Source organism: Thermobia domestica, chromosome 13 (genome assembly GCF_964235325.1).
Source record: "Thermobia domestica chromosome 13, izTheDome1.hap1.1, whole genome shotgun sequence".
Taxonomy (NCBI): Eukaryota; Metazoa; Arthropoda; class Insecta; order Zygentoma; family Lepismatidae; genus Thermobia; species Thermobia domestica.
In genome coordinates, this window is record NC_137466.1 from 22842083 (window position 1) to 22861084 (window position 19002).

Consider the following 19002-nt stretch of genomic DNA (forward strand, 5'->3'; position numbering starts at 1 on the left):
CTCGAAAGGTAACCCTCGAACTATTGGTACGCCTGCAGCTCCATAAACTACTAATTAAAAATCGAACAATCCCGTCTATCCTCAAAAGTATTTCCTTAATCACCGCATTACTTAGAAATCGATTTTATCCTTTATTAATATTCTTTTCAGACAATGTAGAATACTATTACAATAAAGTCAAATGACATCATTGCTAATGTTCTCTATTTAAGGTGATTTCTGACGTTGCAGATGCATATTACAAAAAGCTTCATCAGCTAGGGGATGCCTGCAATATCGCAAATTACCTATCAACTTGCCCATCATTTTAATGCGCTTACTCTTTACCAGTTTATGAAAATAAAACTTTATGAGCTCACCGTGATATTCATTCTTTCGCAGCTAAACTATTCCTCTCGAGCACGTCACTGGGTTTAAACTCAAATATTTCGATTTTGCGCGTCCTAAAAACAATATGACCTACCGTACTTTTTGAAGATCAACCCACACGTTGACGTCGGTTGTACTGTACGCAAACTGATTCCACTCGTTCTAATGAGTAACATGGCGGATCTCGACATTTACTGTTATTATCTTTTTATCTAAATGCATAATGATATCTACAATTGGTAATACCATTATTTCTGCAGAATGCCGCAGCCGGCAGCCTTGTAGATAAATCTTAAATATTTTGCCATATGAATGTACTGTTTCACAGATTTTGGTCTATTGCAGCGTGTGACTTGCAATTGAAAAATCCTAATCTCACTACACTTTTAAACAAATGTCTGGTTGGTTGTAGTGCATGACAACTGCTTGAATTTGTTTTGATAAGAGAACAACACGTTTCTCTACACCTCCTCTTAGGAAAATATTATCTGAATGTTTCGATATCTTAGTAATACTATGTTTTCTGAAAACAGTCTGAAGTATAGATGTAAGCACATACCTCTGTGATTCTACTTTCATCTTGGCAATGTTAACGACTTTACTAAAAAAATATACTCAAGGAAGTTTGCCATTATATTCCGCTATATGCAGCGAAAACCTAAGCAGATTTCAACAGACGATTTGGTGCTTCTATTTTGGTAAAGGAACTTACTTGGTGATCTAGGATGGCTCTGGTCAACGGCCATGGGCATGCTCGCAAAAATACCAGGCCAAATGATAGTCTTGTTCAGTGTTAGTAATGAGTACACTTCGTAAGCCTCAACTGCTGGCGATTTTTCAAGTACATTTTGTGCAGTAGCTTTCTGCCTTTGAGAAGATGCCTTTGAGTCAGAAAACAGGACACGCAAGCTGTATTTACGTCATCGACATGAGGTAGTGTTTAATTTTTTAAGTTAGAATACAGAAATTCTTTTTGTTGATCATTCCGTCTGAGATATGAAACTTGTCGAAAAAGTAATACAGTTGGTGCACTAGTCTGCTACAGAGTGCAAGCATACCAGAAATTTACTCACCGATGAAAAAACGATGAGAAGATTGAGAAATTCAAACCCTCCAATAAGCTTAATAAGAGTATGCGATATGGCTGTTTGTCTAAGTCAGATACATTTTTTATCTAAGACAGGGTCGTAAGAATGAAGGCTCTACTGCACGTCGATCCCATTTGGTTTCAACTTATTGACCTAGGTTTTATACGACATAAGGACAATTAATGCTTACTGCTCAGCACCTTGTTTTTCTGCGACTTTACTAAGCTGCTTTTGACAATATAGCACAAAGCTTCACAATTTTCCGTAACAATTATCTTACACTAATGGTCGTAAGCTTGTAAAGGATATACATGCAGGTTATTGGCCTGAAAGTCTAGTATGAGATCCTTAGGTGAATTGGTACGAGATTACCTTGTAAAAAAGGCACGCTTTCTTGGCCTGTGAGCAAGTTCAGGCTGTGAATTACTAAAGATACCGGTGTAAATCACTGATTCGAGATACAACGAAATTATAGAGGCCTGGTAGAACAGTGTAGAACATAGACATAAACCGAATTATTAATTCACAGATTTTTTTTTGTACTTAGATTACATAGGGAGATTTTCAGTTAAGTACACCTGAAAGATATAAAACTTCCTTGGCCAATTCCCACATCTTGGGCCACAAGCCCTGAATTACTCCCTTTGGGAATAGTGTTCGAGAACTTGCTCGTCTCGGTGACCAAAGTAAATAAAAGAGACTGTGATAAACTTTCGATTAGCATGAAAGATAAACTTGCGTCTATAAAAATTTCAAGCCGCCTTCTGCAAAGTCGACTCACTCATCGAGATGCTATATTGATATCGCTACGTATTTCTTGCACTAATTTTTCGCTATGGAACCTTAAAGTTCTTCTAGCTTGCACGGTTCACCTTGCACTACAAACTGCCATATCGCGCACTCTTATTAAGCTTATTGGAGGATTTCAATTTCTCAATCTTCTCAATGTTTTCTAACCGGTGAGTAAATTTCTGACATGCTTCCACTTTGCACCAGACTAGTGCACCATCTGTATTAGCTTTTCAACTCCTCTCACACCTGAGACGGATTGATCAACAAGAAGAATTTATGTATTCTTAATAAATTAAACACTACCTCATCTCGCTGACGTGAATAGAGCTTGCGTGTTCTGTCCCCGGACTCAAAAGTATCTTTTCAAATCAGAAAGGTACCTCACAAAATATACTCAATTAATCGCCAGCGCTTGAGGCTTACGAAATGTACTCATCTCCAACACTGAATCAGACTGTCATCTGGCATAGTATGTTTGCGAGCATATCCATGGCCGTTGACCAGAGCCATCCGTTATCACCAAGTAAATTCCTTTACAAAAATAGACGAACCAAATCATCTGTAGAATTCTGCTTAGGTGATCGCTGCATATTGCGTAATATCAAGGCAAACTGCCTTGAGTACATTCCTTTGTTCAGCCGTTAACATTTGCAAGATGAACGTCGAAACAAACCGGTGGTGCTTATTTCTATACTTTCTACTGTTTTGAGATAACATCGTATTACTAAGATATCGAAACACTCACATAAATTTTACTAAGACGAGATGTCGAGATACGTGTAGTTCTCTTATCAAAACGAATGCAAGCAGTTAGCATGCACTACAACCAGCCATACATAGTAATATTTGATAAGAATCCTAGTATGATTTGGATTTTCCAATCGCAACTCATTCGCTATAATACACTAAAATCTGTTGAAACATAATTTTCATATGGCAAAAGATGGCTGCCAGCTGTTGTTTTCTGCAGAAATAATGGTATTACTAATTATAGATATCAGCATGCATTTAGATATATAGATAATACAGTAAATGCCGATATCCGCCATGATACTTGCATTACAACGCGTGGAATCAGTTTGAATTCAGTACAACCGACGACAGCGGGTGGGTTGAAATGGGAAAGTACGGCAGCTCATATTGTCTTTAGTACTTGCAAATTCGATATAATCGTGTTTAGAATCATTGACGTGCGGAACAAGAAGTGTTTAGCTATGAATGAACGAATATCACGGTGAGATCATAAGGTATTGTTTTCATAAACTAGTAAAGACAAAGCACGTTAAAATGATGGACAAGTTGATGGGTCACTTGCGATAGGGCAGGCATCCCAGAGCTGGTGAAGCTTTTTATAATATGCGTCTGCAACGTCAGAAATCAACTTAAAGTGAGAACATTAGCAGAGATGTCACTTGACTTCATTGTAATAGTATCCTACATTGTCACAAAAAAGTTATTAATAATTGATGAAATCAATCTCCAAGTGATGCGGTGATTAAAGAAACAATTTTGAGGATGGACGGTTATGTTCATTATTTAATAAATGGTTTAGGGTGCAACAGGCGTGCCAATATTTCGAGGGTTCTGTTTCGAGTTGTCCCGTTAGGGTTAACGGCTTATAAATTCCTTCTTACAATGCTGTGAAATTTTGAGGTCAGCAGTGGAAATCGGCATGTATTCCTTAATTCATATTGGCATCCAGCAAGTAAAGGAATTCAACTCTTTATCGGACGTCGCAGGATCTTATGTTTTGTACCTAGGTCTTAAAAACGATGATGTAGTGATATTAGTGCAACTTAACTCACATTATACCATGGCGTATCATTTAAAAAGTGTGGATTTATTCTCGCGTTAAGAAGGCAACGGTATCACAGACATATAGCTTTGGGAACGTACAGCGGTTTGTTTTAGGTGGTCCCTTGGGAATAAAGAATGTTGTGATACCAAATATAAAAAACATAAGTATCAATTTATGAATGATAATCAAGCAATTGCTATACTTCCCGTTTATATGACATTACAATACTATTTTAGAGTGTTTCCTGCTGAAGATATCAACTTAGCACCCATAACGCTATCACCTTGTTCTTAATCGTTAGCCCGATAGATACTTTTTAATACAAAGAGCTGTGTTCTTACGGATATATTGTTCAAACGAAGGGCATCGTTTGAACACTCGTTAATACTCGAGGCTATCAAATATGCATTTATTTAGCGTCCTTGCTCTCACTATGGCTTACATACAGAGTTCTGTAGGATTCACTATGTTCATTAATAATATTTAACCGATTGTGTGCTGTAAACCTTGGTATGAAACCCATTATATTCTAACCTCCGAAGCAGCCTTACTTTGGGCCTGAGACCAGTGATCAGATCGATGAGACAAATAAAGAAGCTATTTTAAGTTCTTTTCAGATTTTTTCTTAGACTGTTAACTGTATAATATTTCCAGTATAGTCAGTCCTATGTTCGCTACCACCTTAGTAACAGTGGTCATCACAAAGCAACGAAACTGTAGGCTAATCAAATAATCTCTTCATATAAGCTCACTGTATGCTTGATTAGTAACTAAGTCAAACATTTCATAGAGCAGTAAAACTACTCATTTTAGAAGTCTCTTCATGTAAATTCTCCATATCCAAGTTCTTGAATGAAAAAGTAATCTGATATCACGGCAGCATTGTCTTGATAAGAATATCGTATCACATTTCGTCATTCTGACATAATTTTTCTCTAGTTAAACGTTCTAAATTAACTAGATAAACAATACCATTTCCAGGAGGAATGATTTTAACTGTTTTAAAAGCCTGTTCACCCCAACTCAAAAATTCATATCTTTCTCGATTACGTTGAAATCAATTTCCAAGTTATATAAAAATGCATCAGGTGTTCCTGATCTATCTACTTGCACCGAGTGGTCTGTGACCACCTCTAAAGGAACAATTGGACGATTCTTTTAAGAATCGAGTCCTTGCTAAGCCATTGCATCGCGCATAGCAGATAAGTCAACAAGTAACGGAATACCAGTAAAACCCTGCAATAAAACGTGCTACTACAAGAGGAATATCGTATTCCAGAGGCTCGTTGTTCCAATGAGATAGATGCTCAACATCTTCTTTTCTAATACGCTTACCATCACAGTTGCGTAAAAGAGACTCCAACATAATCCGAATACATATCGGCAATCTGAATAAATTACCCCCTAACTGCCGTGCTAACTTAGGCAAAGAATTGTGCTTGTATTCTGTACCTTCTAAAGATGTAAGCTTGTTAAAACAAAAGAGTTCTGCATATATTTCTTTGCATCGATATTAGTTTCTCTTTTTAAGCCAACTGCATTTTCAGAGCAAGAACATTAACATGTAAATTCTTGCTTTAAATATACATCGAAAAGGTTCTCAGAGGATTAAATAAAATAATTTATACTATTACCATGTTCATTTATCTAGTGTTTACAAGTAGACAAATGCAAGCTCAATCCTGTGTATTTTAATATTTTGCAGGCCATTTCTCGCTTCATCTAAAAATAGATTAACATAATTTATTGAATATGAAGCAAACCGCATGATATAAATTCGTTATTTGGTTATTTTTTCCGCCAATGGTGTTGATAACTAATCTTAAATTTGTCATAGAAAGAAAAGTAGAGTCTATGAAAATAAAAGAATGAAGCACTTGTAATCTCAAGGACCACTCATTGTTGGGTAGTTTAAAATTCAGGTTATGCAGGAGGCTGAATGACCGCTTTAGATAGGATTATTCTTCCACAAAGTCAAATAATTGATCAAAAAAATATTGACTGATAGGACTTCGAAAGATTATAGTTTTATCTATTTTTAAAAGACATATTATTATGGCTCTCATCTCACCTTATGTGATATGGGTTAGATATTAAACAGAAAGAACAAAAAATCTATGACACACATTTTAGCTGATTAAGAAACACAACCTACTTCTTGGCACGCTGTTCAGGAAATATGCAATCATCTAGTCATTCATAACTTCCAACCTTTAGAAATCAACGAAAAATGAAATTTAAAACCAATTGGTAAATATTTTACATTAATGGGAAGAAGTTTATCTGTTTTTTCTCTTCCCAAAAAATCTTTTAAACAAGCGCTTATTCTTGCCTCACGTTTGGCGCTGAAGTATATGGTAGTCCTCTACATTCTTTTGGTTAAATCGTAATCTAATTCTACCGAGAAGAGTAGTTGTTTTAAATAAGGATCAACAACCAGAAGAGAAGATAGTTATTCTAGACGATGCTACTTTTATGATTCCACGGCAGGCCATTCATTTAGATCGCGTAGTAAATGAAAAAGGAGTGTTTTTAAATAGACAAGAACACTTACGTCCTCTTGTTAGCGTATCTAGTCAAGAATAAATATATTATGGAAGTTATTAAAGCATCACCTCTCTTTTGAAAAGCTGCTTTCTTTAGATCTTTTACTAGTGCCTGCGCGTTTTATAGGGTTAAATAATGAAATGCTCGCCATATATCTAATAGATAATCTAGTCTGCGCATACGCTGCTCTCACCTCTTTAGTCTCTTGCTAAAATCCAAACTAATCACCTGGAAATGGCATTTTTTTAGGATCATGATGTCAGATCTCATAGTTTAGAAGGAGCTGGATCCTCTTTCCTACAAGATATTTTACAACGCATTTCTTAGAATCTTGGATTAGATATAGAAGAATTGATAGGCATGAAAAAACATTCTCTTTGTCTATCCATTGATATGCCTCACGCCCTAAATCCCAATTATATAGATAAGCACGACCCACAACACCAACCTCTTTTAAATAAAGGGATTGTGACTAAATACAATGCAAACCAAAAGTATACTTGCGATGCAGTTTCTGTAGCTCCTATTGTGTATGCTTTCCATAATTTGAATCTTAATTACCAATCTTTTGTATCTTGATCCGACTTTCCTTGTGGAAGCACCGTTGGCCCCCTCATGGCTGCAAATCTAGGAGTTAATACAATTGATATTGGATGTCCTCAACTTTCTATGCATTGGACTAGAGAATTAATTGCTTGCCAACATTATCTCAATCTGTTGCACTTGCTTAGCTACTTGGTTCAAGAAGGATCATAAACTTATGTTCAAACATTTTAAGGGGAAATCAGTTCCAGAACATTTGAAAGAAGCGCGCAATAATGGAGCTCTTCTTAAAGCTGAAATATATGGATCCGAGGCTCCTTCTCATCTAATTGCCGCAACAGAAAACATGAAACTGCTTGCCATAGTACTTTTGATTGGATGGCTCATTCAACTATCTTTGCCAATTCTTGGAGTTTTCTCTTTTGGTCTGATTTTATTTATAGCAGCACGAAGTGCTATAAATGGTTGGTTTCGAATGCAGAGATTACATCGTATTATTGAAGAGGAGCTTTTTGAGATTGAACATCACAGACCTCAAGAACGAGAAGAGCTTTCCGAAACCTATTAAGCAAAAGGATTTTCTGGTAAACTGCTCAAGGAGGTGATCGACTGTTTGATGGCTGACGACAATCCTCTTTTACATATTATGTTAGAAGAAGAGTTAGGTCTCTATTTAGAACAATACGAACACCGGTTAAACAAAGCTTCTTTGCCTTATTAGGAGCATTAATAAGCGCTTTTTTATGCTTAATAAGTTATGTTTTATCCTACTCATTTGGTATACCAGTTGCAGCTGTTTTGCTAGTGATTTTTTTTTCCACCGTGCTTTCTGCTCATCTTGAAAATAGTTCAGCTTGGCAAAGAAATGTTTGGAACTGCGCTGTATTAGTTCTTATTGGCGATGCTTTCATATTTGCTCAACACTTAATCAAAGGCATCTGAAATTTTAAATAGTCCTTATCTTTTCGATGAATTTTTTGCTTCGGGCAAAGAATAGTGCATCAGCCCTTTTCTAACTCCTTCTTCGCGCAAATGGGGCAAACATCTTTCTTTAATACCTATACCTATGTTATTATTATTGTGCGTTTTTATTTTTTCCTTTCTTAACCCTGTTCTTTCTAATCTCTGTTTATTATTTGTTTATTTTTTTCGGGAATCCCAGTATTAATTGGAGCTTTAGAAGATATAAAAAAATCTTGAAATTAATATCGGTGTGTTAATGACTCTAGCTGCTCTCTTATCGGTATTAATGGGAAGTGGTATGTAAGGAGCTTTATTGCTTGTCTTATTCGAGTTATCCGGTGCCATAGAAACTCTAGTTACAGAAAAAAATCGCTCTAGTTAGCCTGAATCAAATTGCTCCTAGATTTGCTTATGAGAAATCAGTAAAAGATATTTCTCTTAAAACCACCTTGTTGATCAAAGCAGGAGAAGTTCTTTCGCTTGATTCCGTGTTTATTAAGGGTAGTTCTTTTATAAATTTAAGCCATTTAACAGGAGAAAGCCGCCCTGTTAGTAAGAAACTGGGAAATGAAGTACAAGGTGGTGCCAGTAATCTTGATAACAGTAGAGTTTACTCGCACAAGTAGTGACTCCACGCTAAATCGAATTATTGAGCTCAAGCTCAAAAAGCAAAATCACATCTACAACGCTTTTTAGACCGCTTTGTAAATGGTATGCGATAAGCATCATTTCGCTTTTTTTCATTTTTACCATTACGCTCCCTTGGGTTTTTTCATCGCCTATTTAGGTTGTGAAGGAGGAATCTACCGCGCATTATCTTTCTTAACAGCAGCCTCCCTTTGTGCATTAATCGTAGCAACCCCAACAGCTTATTTAAGCGCAATCAATAGCTGTGCTCGAAAAGGAATTTTACTTAAAGGATGGGTTATTTTAGACCCGCTCACCTCGTGTCACACTGTAGCTTTTGATAAAACAGGAACAATAACTACAGGAAATCTTCACTGCAAAAATTGAGAAATACTCTACCCAAAGCAGGCTCCACCTTATACTCTAGAAGAGGGATTACAAGCAGCATATAGGTTGGAAATACCTGCATTACACCCTATCGCAGATGCTATTGTTACTTAAGCAAAAGAGAAAGAAATTAAACGTTTAGAAATTCTAGATTTTACATCTATTCCAGGCTCTGGTTTACAAAGATTTGTTCATTTACAAAACCGTAAAGTCTTTTTTTACACAGGAAATTCAACATTTATACTACCCTATTTACCTATAACATTTCTTATGAAATCTTCCAAAAAGGAACATTGAATAATTATCTTTTACTAGGAAAAGATTAATTTCTCTTCCATTTTACCGATACTTTACGAGCCCAATCAAAACCCTTAGTCGATCGGCTAGAAAACCAAATACTTCTTCCCATTATGCTTTCAGATGATCAGTTAGAAATTGCAAAAGATGTAGCCGAACAAGTAGGTGTTTCTACACTCTATGCAGATTTAAAACAGGATAAATTAGCTAGAGTAGCAGAACTATATACTAGTCAAGGCCTTATTTTGGTTGGTGATGGAGTAAATGATGCCCCTGCCCTAGCAAGAGCCACTGTTTGCATCTCTATGGGAACAATAGGAAGTGCTACAGCCATTGGAGCATAGGATATCGTATTTCTCAATGATGATCTTTCTTTACTCTACTGGATCATTCAAAAAGCCCATAAAACAATTGCTATTGTCAAACAAAATATCACCCCAGCTCTTGCTGTTATCCTACTAGCAACTCTTCCCGCTCTTTTAGTTTTGGTTCCTCTTTGCCTTGCAGTTATTTTCCATGCAGGAGGGACTGTTCTCGTAGGTTTGAATAGCTTAAGTCTTCTTAGGTAATAAACCCTAAGCTATTTTCTAAAGGGAAAGCAAGCTTAAAAAAATAAGTTCTATGAGCCAGCTTTTCCGCTGCAGATACAGATTCAATATCTTATTTCTTTAACGTTTCATCTGGTATGCTTATTCAATTATTTATTATAGGACTAAATCGATCTCTAGAGAATAAATTCCATAGCTTTTCTATTTCACCAATTTGAAGAGACACACTTTGTTCTTCAATTTGCGTTAGAATGAACTGCACGTTTTGATCTCGAAATATAATGTTTCAGAGCTATGAATCATTCCATACTTTATTTGCTTGATTCTTATGAAACAAAAACTTTTCCTTTAGTCATATTGAGAGACATCCGTTCTAGCTCTGCATTTTGTCGTGACCGGATATCCGTTCTAAATCAGCTTGCGGTAAGATAAATCGCCATTTCTTTACCTTCTTTATAAGCATATTTAATTAATGTAAAAAATTTTCGAGGGTTCTCTTTCGAGGTGCCCGTAAGAGTTAACGACTTATAAATTCCTTCTTACAATGCTGTGAAATTTAGGCATGTATTCATTAATTCATATTAGCTTACAGCTAGTAAAGGAATTAAACACTTTATCGGACGTCGCAGAATCCTATGTTGTGTGGCTAGGTCTTAAAAACGTTGATATAGTGATTTTAGTGCAACTTAACTCACATTATACAATGGCGTACCATTTAAAAACCGTGGATTTATTCTCCGTTAATAAGACGAGGGTATCACAGACATATAGCTTTGGATACATACAGCGGCTTGTTTCAGGTGGTAACTTGGGATTGGAAAAGGATGTGATACCAAATGTAAAAAACATAAGTATCAATTTATCAATAATAATCAAGCAATTGCTATACTTCCCGTTTATATGACACTACAATACTATTTGAGAGTGCTTCCTCCTGAAGAAATCTACATAGCACCCATAATGCTCTCACCTTGTTCTTAATCGTTAGACCGATAGATACTGTTTAATACAAAGAGCTGTGTTCTTGCGGATACATTGTTCAAACGAAGTCTCCTTTGTGTTAACATTCGCGAATACCAAATATGCATTTAGCGTCCTTCTGCTCACTAGGGCTAACATACAGTGTTCTGTAGGATTCACTAGGTTCCGGTCTATCATTAATAATATTTTCCCGATTGTATGCTGTAAACCATGCTATGGAACCCATTATATTCTAACCTCCGAACCAGAATTACTTTGGCCTGAGACCGGTGATCTGATCGATGAAACAATTAAGAATCGATTTTTAGTTCTTTGGAAATTTCTCTTTGACGGTTAGGTTGAAAAAATACACGGTAGTTTCAGTACTATATTCGCTACCAGCTTAGTAACACTGGCCATTACAAAGAAACCAAACTGTGGGCTAATCAAACAATCTTTTCATATAACCTCACTTTATGCTTTGATTAGTAGCTAAGCCACACATATCATAGAGCAGTAAAAGTCTTTCATTTCAGAAGTCTCAGGATGAAAATTCTCCATATCCAAGCTTATCAATGTAAAAGTAATCTGATATCACGGTAGCATTGTCTTGATTAGAATACCGTTTCACATTACGTCATTCTGACATCCTCCTTCCCTCTAATGCAATACACTCATGTTCTTTTTGTGTCAATGCTGTCTTATTCGGAATATTTAATCAAGTCTTCACTCGCGTATCACGTCTCGATTTCCTTTCCTCAAACAACCTTTATCTTGTGAAAGCTTCGCCGCAATCATTGTGGAATGGAGAGATACATACATCTTTTGATATTAGCAGTCTACTCTCTCTGTATTTCCTTAATATTAGAAAATCAAGTACGAATACTATATAATCTACTCTTTTGCATACAGTAAATAAGTGCAAGAAAAGTGGACAAAGCACACGTCTTATCTCATTAGATCAGCCATTATAATGGAAACAAGTTAAAAGAGTACCTCTAGCTGAAGTAATTTCGGAACTGTCCAAAGTTGTACCGCCCTTAGACGATTTCCACTTAAGAAATTTCTAGGCACGATTGGATTCTATGTCACGAAATGGTATAGAACAACTTTGGGGTATACTGTCCACTATGATAACATTAGTGAAAATGCTGAATTGCCATACATACTGAACAGCAACGAGAACTAACTTCTAGCCTTTGCTCGGCGACTTTAACATGTGGCTATGAAGACATGTAGAACCCTCGGAGGAGATGACAAAATCTATGATCGGCGAACTTATTCAACAATGTTTGGATGACGAAGTTAATTTGCAACATTTACAAGAAAATGAAACTGCATGAAAAAACGATATCGAGGAAAACTCAAAATTAACACGCTGAACTTTTCCGAACCGGCAAGCTTTGGATGCAGTTTATAGAGAAGGTCATAATCGTATTACTCTCATCCAAAGGGACTAGATCGAACAGAGAAATAGAAACTTCATTTGTAGGCAATTAATTTAATGCTTCCGTTTTTTCACGCAGCTGGTCATCTTTTATATGCAAAATTTGCATATCACTCTAAGCAACAGATGGAAGCCTTGGAGGCAACTACAGTATCAGAGGTTTTGAAGATACTAACAATTTAAGGAACTTTCAGAATATGTAGGAGAAGAGGCTTTCCTGAGCGAAGTTACAAGGGATATGATTACCGAACAGTGCTTAATGAAGTCCAGAAAATTTTCTAAGGGATTAACTCAACGTCAGACACAACGTTAGCAAGATTAATCCTTCATTAACAGATACTGTTAGGGTAAGAGAAGTTCTACAGGACTTTTGAGGGAAATACTTTTTCATCTGAGCGGCACGTTGAGCTAATGCCACCTTCCTTGTGTGATAATATCTCAATGCGCAAGAATGTCAATTCGACTCCTGTGGATATGGCAGTCTCTGTTGTCTTGTGTTTTAATACATACACATAGAAGGAAGAGCCCTTCTACACGCAACGGTGTGGACTAAAAATGGAGGATTTGAATTTCTCAATCTTCACGTTTTCTGAACAGTGAGTAAATTTCTGGTACGCTACCTTTCTGTAGCAGACTAGTGAACTAACTGTATTAGGTTTTTGACATCTTTTATATCTGAGATGGAATGATCAACAAGAATTTCTCTAATCTTACTTAATAAATTCAATCCTACCTCATCTCGCTGACGTCTATAGAGTATGGGTGATCGGGCACCGACAAGTGCAGAAAGCTACTCCACAAAAAATACCCGATTAATCTCCAGCAGTATACGCTTACGATGTGTATTCATCTCTAACAATGAACCAGACTGTCATTTGGCCTCCTATGTTTGGAAGCATATCCATCTCTGTTGACCAGAGCCATCCTAGATCACCAAGAATATTCCTTTACAATAAGAGAAGCTCCAAATCGTCTGTGGAATTCTGCTTAGATGTTCGCTGCATATAGCGGAATATCATGGGAACTGCCTTAAGTACCTTCGTTAGTAGAGCCGTTAACGTTGGCAAGTAGAAAGTCGAAACACACAGAAATGTGGTTACATCTATACTTCAGACTGTTTCAGAAAACATAGTGTTACTAAAATATCGAAACTTTCTGTTAGCGTTTTACTAAGAGGAGATGTCTAGATACGGATTGTTCTCTATCAAAACGAATGCAAGTAGTTAGCATGCACTACAACCTATGAAACATAGTAACATTTAATAAGACCTTGTGAGCAGATAGACGTTAAATAAATGCATATTTAATAGCCTCGAGTGTTGGTTAACACAAAGACCTCGTTTGAACAATATATCCGTATGAACACAGCTCTTTGTATTAAACAGTATCTATCGGGCTAACGATGAAGAACAAGGTGATAGCGTTTTAGGTGCTAAGTAGATTTCTTCAGCAGGAAGCACTCTCAAATTGTATTGTAGTTGCATATAAAAGGGAACTATAGCAATTGCTTAGTTATCATTGATAAATTAATACCTATGTTTTTTTAAATTTGGTATCACAACCTATTTTAATCCCAAGTTACCACCTAAAAAAACTTCTTTACGTTACGAAAGCTGTATGTCTGTGAAACCCTCGTGTTATTAACGGGACAATAAATCCACGGTTTTTAAATGCTACGCCATTGTATAATGTGAGTTAAGTTGATCTGAAATCTCTACATCATCGTTTCTAAGACTTAGGTACACAACATAAAATCCTGTGACGTCCGATAACGTGTTGAATTCCTTCACAAGGTGTAAGCCAATATCAATCAAGGAATACATTTCACATAAGGAATAAATTTCACAGCGTTGTATGAAGGAACTTATAAGCCGCTAACACTTACCGGAAACCTGGAAAAAGAAACCTCGAATTATTGGCACGCCTGTTGCACCCTAAACCACTAATTAACAATCGAACAACCTCGTTCATCCTCCAAATTATTTTTTAAATCAGACCATCGCTTAGAGATTGATTTAATCCCTTATTAATATCTCTTTTGAGACAATGTAGGATACTATTACAATCAAGTCAAGTGACATCTCTCCTAATGTTCTCACTTTAAGGTGATTTCTGAGGTTGCTGATGAATATTGCAAGGAGCTTCACCAGCTCTAGAATGTCTGCACTAATGCAAGTGACCTATCAACTTGCCTATCATTTATCGCGCTTTCTCTTTACCAGTTTATGAAGACATTACCATATGATCACACCGTGAAATTCATTGTTTCGGTATTGTCGGACCTGTGTTCACTACCAACTTTTACTACTCGTCATTACAAAGCAACCAAACTGTGGCATTAGTAATTAAGTGCCACACATTTCATTGAGCAGAAAAAGTAATTCATTTCAAAAGTCTCTTGAAAATTTTCCACATTCATGTTCTTGAATGAAAAAGTAATTTGGTATCACTGTAGCATAATCTTGATAAGTATATCGTATCACATTTCATCATTTTAACATCCTCTTTACCTCTACTTCTATACACTCAAGTTCTTGGTGTATAAATTTTGTCTTACTCGAAACATATTATCAAGTCATCACTTACTCATTCGCGTCTCGATTTCCTTTTCTCAAACAACCTTTGGATAGCTATTCATCATGTGAAACCTTCGCCACAACGAGTGTGGAATGGTGAGATACACTATCCTTTTGATACAAGCAGTGTAGTCACTCTGTATTTCTCAATAATTCAACATCAAGTACCAATACTATAGATTCTACTCTTCTGCTTCAGTAAATAAGTGCAAGAAAAGTGGACAAAGCACATTTGTTATGACTTTAGATCATTAATTATACTGGAAAGGTTTTCTAATCGTACCTGCTGCTGAAGAAATTTCTGAACTGTCCAAAGTCGTACCGCACTTAGGAGGTTTCAACTTAAGTTATTTATAGGTTCGATTGGATACATTATGTCAGGAAATGGTATAGAAGAACTTTGGGGTATATGTACAGTATGCCAATATTAGTGAAAATGCTGAATGGCAATTCCTACTCAAGATCATTGAGAACACACTTCTAGACTTAGCTCTTCGCCCTTTACATTAGGTTATTAAGACATTTACAACCCTCGGGGGAGAGTACAAAATCTAGGATCTGCGATCTTATTCAAGAATGTCTGGATGAGGAAATCAATATGCAAAATTTACAACTACTCTTCTGCTCTTCTACTCTTCTGCTACGATATTAGGAAACCTCAAAATTAATAAGGTAACCGAACCGGACCGGTAAATCGTATTGATATTCATCGAACGGGACAAGATCGAACTGGGGACTAGAAACTTCATTTGGAGACAATTAAATTAATGCTTCCGTTTTCTCACGCAGCTGGTCATCTTTTCTATGCAAAATTTGCACATCACTATACTCAACAGATGGAAGCCCTGGAGGCAACTAAAGTATCAGATGATTACAAGAAATTAAAACTAAAGGAATCTCAAAATTCGCAAAAAAATGAGGTCTTGTGCCAAGATCCAAGTCATATGATTATCGAGCAGTGCTTAATGAAGGCCACGAAATTTTCTGGGGGATTAAATCATCGTCAGACACAACGTTAGCCAGATTAATACTTCATTCCCAAATAATGTTACCATTACAGAAGTTCTACAGGACTTTTGTGGAAAACAGATTGTCGTCTGAGCTGCACGTTGACCTAATGCCACCTTTCTTGTGTGATAATATCTCAATGCGAGAGAGTGTCAATTCGACTCCTGTGAATATTGCAGAGTCTGTGTTGTCTTGACTTTTAAAACCCGCACGAAGAAGGAAGAGCTCCTCTACGCGCAATGGTGTGGACTAAAAATGTCAAGTCAAATCTGCGATAAGTACGTATATAATTTATGTTATGCGCTATTTTCACCTTATGTTATATGGATATAAATTACAATTAGACACGAAAAGTCCGAAAGACAAAAAAGAGCTTTCGGGAATTATCTTAAACATCGAATTTAATTCTGCCATTGAATCCACGAAAATACGATCACGGTTTTTGAGAAAGTTGGAGATCAATAGTAGACGGCTGCAAATGATGCAAACAGGTTTCGAGGGAGTAAAGGTGGTTGTATATGGACAACAGAAATGGAATAAACCAGAAATTGGAAATCTGTAGCTGTTGATGGTTCTAATTCTGATCTTTTAAGAATTTGGTTGAAGACTTCATTCTTTTAAGGCGAAATACAAGCACAACTCAAAGAAAATGTTACGAAATCTTTAAATTTAAAGAAAGTTTAGCGTCATTAAAAATGTGCTTTCACTTTTTTCATGACGCAACAGGTTTGAGAAGACCTCAGCTATACTCAGGAGAGAATAGCTGGCAGCCTTCAAAAAGAAAAAGAATTGTGCAAGTTAGTCAGTGTCTTCATCCAAACAAACTCCAATCCTGACATAATGGTCAAAATTACACACATCTTATTCGCCTGTATGGAGAAGGAAAATTATCTTCCCTGGTATAAGCATATCAAACATAACAACGGAGTAATTACAAAGCTTCAATATGGCCACTTTTCCCCCTACTAACACGGCAGCTGTGCAGCATTCAATTCTAAGGATCCTTAGGACTTGCAAAATCGAAATATTCGAGTTTAAACCCTTGACGAGCAGAATAAGAAGTTTTTGGTTGAGAAAGAATGAATATCACGGTGAGATCATAAGGTATGGTTTTCATAAACTAGTAAAGAGAAAGCGCGTTAAAATGATGGACAAGTTGATGGGTCACTAGCGATAGGGCATGCATCCCAGAGCTTATTACCTGTCACCACAGCATGGAGCGTCCTCAGGTTGAGGATCGAGGAGAAGGCCTCTAGATCTGCTAGAGGCCAGATTAGCTGCGAATATACTTAATAAGCAGTCGCGGACAGATGACTAGGAGTGGTCCTCCAGCTTGGGGGTTTCGGTAAGGCTAACACCCTAATCCTGTTAAACAAAGGTACTTGTTCAGAAACATTCACAAAAGCCTCGGACAAGGACTGATAACTTGGCACGACCTTAGCAAAAGAAAATTGACATGAGATTTGGAACATGGAATATTAGAAGTCTTTATAGGGCAGGCGCGTGAAAATCTGTAACGAGTGAGTTAGAGAAATACAGGATCGATCTAGTATGAGTTCAAGAAGTTAGGTGGGAACGAAATGGATCTGAGAATTCCGGAAATTTTACGTTCTTTTACGGGGAAGGAAATCACCTGTTAGGAACAGGCTTTTTCGTTCACATACGAATATTACCAGCAATTAAACGGGTGAATTGGTTACTCACAGACTTTCTTTTAATACTCTCAAGAGACGTTGGTGTGATATTATTGTTTCAAATGCACATGCTCCATCTGAAGATAAGGGTGACGATATAAAAGACAGTTTTTACGAAGAAGTGGAACGGATATTTGACCAACTCCCGCGATACCATATGAAGATATTATTAGGGGATTTCAATGCGAAGGTAGGACGAGAGGATATTCTCAAACCGATTATAGGGAACGAAAGTTTGCATAAGGAAAGTAATGACAACGGTGTTAAACTCGTGAACTTTGCAACATCCAAAAACCTAATCGTGAAGAGTACAAAATTCCCACTTCGCGACGTTAATAAATACACTTGGACATCACCAGACGAAAAAACACATAATCAAATTGTTCACGTTTTAGTAGATAGAAGAAGGCAATCTAGTATAATTGACGTCCGGTCGTTTAGTTGGACTGATTGCGACACTGATCATTACCTGTTAGTACCGATAATATGGGAGAGATTATCGTTCAATAAAGATAATATTCAGTGTCCGAAAACGGAGAGATTTAATTTAAAGAAATTAGATGAGAGCCAGGTAAGAGGAATACCAGATTGAACTTTCGAATAGATTCTCGGTTTAAGAAGTCTCGGAGTGCACTAGTGTTGAGGATACTTGTATTGAAATTAAAGATATCATTAAAAGTTCAGCAATAGAAAAATTGGGACACATGGAAATACGTACGAGCAAACCATGGTTCGACCAAGAATGCATTAAACTAGCAGAGAAGAGAAAACAGGCCTAATTACGGTGGTTACAAAATGCGAATGAAATAACTACATAAAATTTCGCAGATATCAGGCGGGAAACTTCCAAAACTTTTAGAACAAAGAAACCCGATTTTTTCAAAACTAAAATCAAGGAACTTGAAGATAATAGTAAAAATAAAAATATTCGAGACATGTATAAGGGGATCAGCGAATTTAAAAAAAGGCTATCAACCTTGTGCTTATATATTAAAGAAAGCTGACGGAATAGTTCTCACTGATACGGATAGCCTCTTAAATAGGTAGAAAGATTTGTTTGACGATTTGTTGAGAAAAGGAGATAAACTCCGCAGAACCGTATATTTTAGAACCCAATCGAATAGAAGTAGTAACCGCTATAAAGAAATTAAAGAAACACAAATCTCCGGGTGTAGATGAAATTCCGGCTGAGTTAATTTTAGCTGGATCCGAAAAATTGTGGAACAAGATACACAAACTAATTCTTCTTATCTGGAACATGGAAGAATTGCCACAAGAATGGAAAGAATCAATCTAGGTTCCAGTTCACAAGACAGGCGTCAAAACTGACTGTAATAAATATCGAGGCATTTCTCTTC